Below are 5,811 nucleotides of genomic sequence, written 5' to 3'. Positions count from 1 at the left end.
TTTTAAGTCATTTTTTTTACTTGAATCAGAAGGTATCACTTAGTAAGGAATTAATTTGTTCTTGGTTTTTAAAACCCAGTCTTTTTTTCCCCTCTCCATGTGAGAGTTTTCATTGTAACTGGCATGTCGTTTGCACACACAGAATAGAGCAAGCTAATGCAATGCGGGGGGACGAGTGTGCGGACACTCGGCATTCTCTCCCACTACAAGGAGCTGATTTACAGGAAACAAAAACCTTGCCTTGAAATTTACACAGTGAGACTGTACATACTTGCATGAAAATGCCTATTTTTTTTCCAAAAACATTTTTCATTCATTAGTGTTTTCAAGTTTTCATACTGTACACATTTCTTAAAACACATGATACCAGCAGCAACTGAAAATGAATGCCGAGTTTGGTACACATGTGTTATCTACCTCAAGGTAACAAGTACGTGGCAGAACCAGTTCCACCCAGCGCCCGCGGGCGCCCCGTGCAGCAGCGTCGCCGCCATCGTCTCAAGTGTTCTGGGGTTCCTAGTGCATCACATCTTATTTATTTTAGCAAATCAATCTATTTTCTGTATTTAATTATAACAATTCACTCGTCCAAAACCTTTATTTGCGACTACACTTTGTCCACGTGGCACTCTGGTCTGTTGCCTACCCGGCTGAACCCACGAGGTCAGCGCGTCTACAGCTGCCACTACTTCACCACCACTACGTGTTCATTTAGTAAGTACTCACTGTGTATAGGAATTTGTATTTTGGAGGTGCTTGATCTATCTACAAAGAAAATTTAGGAATTACTTTATTATAAAATGCTCCTAGAAGTCTTAATTGTGTTTATTTTTTAAAGCCTGTAACGTTAGACTTGTGCATGGAAGTAATTAAGGTACATCATTATTGTAGTTTCCCCGTTGTACACGGTAGACATTCGTTGTTTTGCTGAATGATCTATTCCTCATCCCCGAGGCAAGCATGATAAACTAGGTTAAATGTAGCATGGGACAGCGCAGTCTTAGAGTTGGTTCCATCTATTTTATTTTGCTGAATACTGTCTGTATCTTTGGTTATCCTGTTTGAAGAAAAAGGACAAATAAAACATGGCCAGCACACGTGGCTCCTGTCTCTCTCTCAGTGCTACAAGTTGGTACTATGGGCATTTCCAGTTCTGCTAGCTGCTGCGACTGCCATTTACCAGTGAGTGTCCAAGAAGCTTCTGTGTCTCTACGTCTTCAACTGTCACACCGTCAGCATGAAGGTGTGTGCGCTACACTATGCCCTGGCCCAGTGCTCACGGCTCTTCCTTTACCCACCTGGGCTGCTTGCTCCCCAAATACCTGTCTAGGCATGCGCACTGCCCTGCCTCTAATTCATTCCCTCTGGATTCACAGCTTTTGGGAAAGGCCAGTTGTTGACTGCTGCTGCACACAGTCAGGTTTACCTTAAAGTTGGCTCTGAAGCGCAGAAATGCGGTGTGGAGAGGGCGGGGTTCACTGTGCCCAGGGACCCGTCTATTGCCGCATCAGTTTTAGGTCACCATTAGCTCTGGATCTAAAATGCCGTCTCTCCTGAGGGAAACCTGGGATTTTCTTACTGGGAAACTTGGACCTAGACTGAATGGATTATTGTTGGCATTTTCATGTGTTAAAGCATTATGTAAGTTTCGCTAGTGTTAGCTGCTTTTTTTTTTTTGGGCGGTCATGTGGCCTGAACTCTGGGCCTGGGTGCTGTCCCTCAGCTTCAGCTCAAGGCGAGTGAGTGCTCTTACCACCTGAGCCACAGCGCTACTAGCTGCTGACTTTTTAAAGCCTCCAAGAGAAGAAGATAGATGCAAACACTTGGAAACTACAAGCGCAGCGCCTGCCTTAGAGACCCGGGCAGGATGTCAGTTTTCAGTAAGATCCATGTTTTTCATTTCCCCTACCTCTCCCGGCAAAGTGTCTTTTCTAGGCTACTAAAGCTATTTTTTTTTTTTTAAGAAATGGTCAAAGTGTTTAACAGTTCCAAGATTTGAAATTCAGTAACAATAGAAATGAAGGCCACAGTTGTGTTGCAGGGCAGTGACGAACTGTGAGTACCGAGGTATGCACGCAGTGTTGCTTGATATATAATACTTTAAAACTGGGTATAAATAACACAAAAACCGTTAAGATTTCTAGAACTTCATCTTGCAAAAACAAACTCTGCCCCCCCCCCCCCCACGAGCCACCTTTTTACTTTATTTCCAGGAGTTTGGTTGTATTAGAAGCCGCATAAGTGAGGGATTAGAGGAAGCAAGGGGTCGGCCTCGGTCCCCACAGCCGTGCCCCCCAAGAAGGGCTCAGCGCGCAGCTGCTGTCACACGTCACGCCAGCATCTCATGCTCCCACGGCGGGTGGCACGGGTGGGGAGCCTGGGTGGCGGAGGCCCTCAGCTCATCTGCAGTGGGGGCTCCCACGCGCACCACAGAAACCCCCGAGTCAGTGCCGAGGATCAGCGTGGCCGCGCCACCAGCCGCCACACGGGCACACTGACCACCACAGGTGCAGCTAGGTGCGTGACCTCAGCCAGCCAGCGAGCAGAACATGCGCACACTGAGGGTCCAGGGACGTAGGGGTCAGGGAGACACCGATGCCAGCAGGGGCGGGAGGAGAGGAAATGCCAGGGGTCCAGCCCGGGAACTCGCCATCACTGTACTGCAGCTGCCATCCTGTGTGCGGCCTCGGCACTGGGGCCCTCGGGGTTCTCTGTGCCATTGGCCCCCACAAAACACCCCCCAGCTGCTCAGAGCAACGAAGAAAATGCTGGGGTTTTTTCTTGGGGTTGGGGGGGGTGGACCTGTTTCTCTCTTTTTCTCAGGATCCTCTAGATTCTTTTTGGCCAGCCTGGGCTGGAACTCGGCCTGGGTGCTGTCTCTGCTCTGAGCTGCCATCCTCAGATCTCAGCCTCCTGAGGGGCTAGCAATACAGGTGTGAGCACTGGCACCTGGCAAAATTGATTGTTTTTGGCAGTCCTGGGGCTTGAACTCAGGGTCACCGTGCCACTTCCAGGTTTTTTTTTGAGTGGTTTATTGGAGATAAAGAGTCTCACAGCCTTTCCTGCCTGAGCTGGCTTTGAGCCACAGTCCTTAGATCTCAACCTCCTGAGTAGCTAGCTTTTTTTACTTATGGTCATTCTATGTGAGCTACAACAGCCACCTCCACACACACACACACACAGCCACCTACACACACACACAGCCACCCACCCACACACACACACAACCACCCACACACACCCACACACACAACCACCCACACACCCCCCACACACACCCCTCCGGTCTTGGAGCTTGAACTCCCAAGTTTGGGACTGTCCCTGAGCTGCTTCTGCTCACCACGGTGAGCACTCTGCCATTTGAGTCACAGCACCACTTCCAGATTGAGTAGTTTATCAGAATTTCACAGAGCTTCCTGCTGGGGCTGGCTTTGAATAGTGACCCTCAGATCTCAAGCACCAGAATTAGGATTACAGGCGTAAGCCATTGGCGCCCAGCTAATAGCCACCTTTTCCTACTTCATTTTCCCTCTCCTCTCTCAAAGTTTCTATTGTCTGCCCACAAACTAAGGTATGTACTTTTGTTTCCGATCTACAATCTTCATTGTCTTTAGCAAGTAGTTGCCAGAGCCTACTTTTATTTCTTTCTCTTCCTGGTTCACATATCTTTGCCTGGCTCTTTTCTCATCCTCCTTCCTCTCAGTCAGGACCATCTTCTCCTCCCAACCTTTCTATAGCACACATCCAGATCTTTTTTTTTTTTTTGGGGGGGGTTCCGGTCGTGGGGCCTGAACTCTGGGCCTGGGCGCTGTCCCTCAGCTCTTCAGCTCAAGGCTAGTGCTCTACCATTTGAGCCACAGCGCCACTTCCGGCTTTTTGCTTATAGGGTGCTGAGGAATCGAACCCAGGGCCTCAGGCATGCAAGGCAAGCGCTCTACCACTGAGCCACCTTCCCAGCCCTAGCACACCTCCAGTTCTATTCATTGGTGATGTCCAAATCTTTCCATTACCAGCTCAACAACTGGCTCCTTTATTCCAATATCTAAAGATAGTGGAGTGGTGACGGCAATTGTTTAATCTGGATTACTTTCTTCTTATGGTGATTGTCTATCAGCTGTGATTGCGTCTGCAGCTAATCTTCTTCCTGAGTGAAACAGGGCACCAGGCCCAATGTCTCAAGCACTGTGGGTAAGTTTGTACTACCAAGCAATACCCTTAGCCGAGTGTCAGGAGAATCACACGGCAGCCTAGTCACTACCCCGTCATGCCTAGACACTGAGCACTTTAACTGAAATGACCCAGACTTAAAACTAACAACCAAAAACTGGGTTCAGTGTAGAAACAATATGGGAAAAAACCAAGGCAACGTGACTCCTGCAAACATCAACCATTTCCTTTTTCTTTGTTTCTGTGTGCTGGTTCTAGGGCTTGGACTCCCTTTCAAAGCTGGCGCTCTACTATTTGAGCCACAGCTCCACTTCTGGTTTTTTTCAGTGGTTAACTGGACGTGAGTCTCACAGACTTTCCTGCCCAGGCTGGCTTTGAACCATGATCCACAGATGTCAGTGTCCTGAGTAGCTAGGATGACAGGCGCGAGCCACCAGCACCTGGCTATGAGTCAGTTTTATAATAAAGGTCTTGAATAGCAGCGAAGTAGAACTCTTAAGAATTAACTGAAAAGAACAATCAGCAAAATCCAAGATGACATGCATAAACACCTGAATGGATTTAAAGAGAATACAAATAGCCAAATGAACTGAATTCAAATAACTAGCTAAATGAAATAAGGGTCAAAAAATGTAAGCTGTCAAAATAAATTCAATAAAGGTACACAAATTCTGAAAAATCAAAATTCTAGAACTGAAAACCCCCAAGCTCAAGTGAAACTAAATTCCAAGCTTTGCTAATAGGATGGAACAAGTTGCAAACAGAATGTCAAGGACTGAGGATAAAGCAGCAATGTTACTACGCTCAGTGACAAATGGCTAGGAAAGTATCAGCAGAGCTGGGTGACCTCTGGTAGGTGTCTCAAGTCACCCACAAATCCTGGACAATGGAGCACTGGCAATGAAATAATAGCAGAAAATTGCTCCAGTCTTGAGAGAGCGGTCAGGAAGAGGTGGCTTTCCGAACACCAAACCGACAAGATCACGAAAGAAACGCCCAGGACATTACAGTGAAAGCACTCAACACAGGGAGAAAACCAACGCACCAGTGGTTCGTATCTGTAATGCTACTCAGGAGACCGACATCTGAAGGTCAAAGTCTGAAGCCAGCCTGTACAGACAAATGAGAGACTCATCACCATTTAAACAGCAAAAAGCTGGAAGTGGAGGAAGAGCCACCTGACGAATTACCATTACCTGGGCGACAGAAAATCAGAACTAACCCACAGGGACGTGCATGTTACGGCCTCAGCCATGACTGAGGCTGCCCCATGTCTGATTTTCCACTTGTTGAGTAGCCATAGCCCGGGCACAGGGGGCTGAAACCTTTAAGGCTAAGTCAGTCACAGCGGTGCCTGGCACACAGACGCTTCTGTTGGAGGGGTGCACGTGTGATGGAGTCTCCCAAGGGTACTGTTGAGCTAAGACACTCGGATCGCCCCGTGGCTTCAGAGCTGGCTAGCGTGTAGACGGGATGTGTGTGTGTGTGTGTGTGTGTGTGTGTGTGGCAACGCTGGTATTTACAAGCCTGCGGTGTTGATAAAAGTGTAACAGCTGGACACGTGTGACACACCCCTGTAATCCTGCGGAGGCTGAGATCTGAGGATCAGGGTTTGAAATCAGGCCAGGCAGGAAAGTCTGTAAG

The sequence above is a fragment of the Dipodomys ordii genome, unplaced genomic scaffold (assembly GCF_000151885.1).
Source record: "Dipodomys ordii isolate 6190 unplaced genomic scaffold, Dord_2.0 Scaffold11, whole genome shotgun sequence".
In the NCBI taxonomy this organism is placed as follows: Eukaryota; Metazoa; Chordata; class Mammalia; order Rodentia; family Heteromyidae; genus Dipodomys; species Dipodomys ordii.
This window is presented reverse-complemented; position numbering follows the sequence as displayed.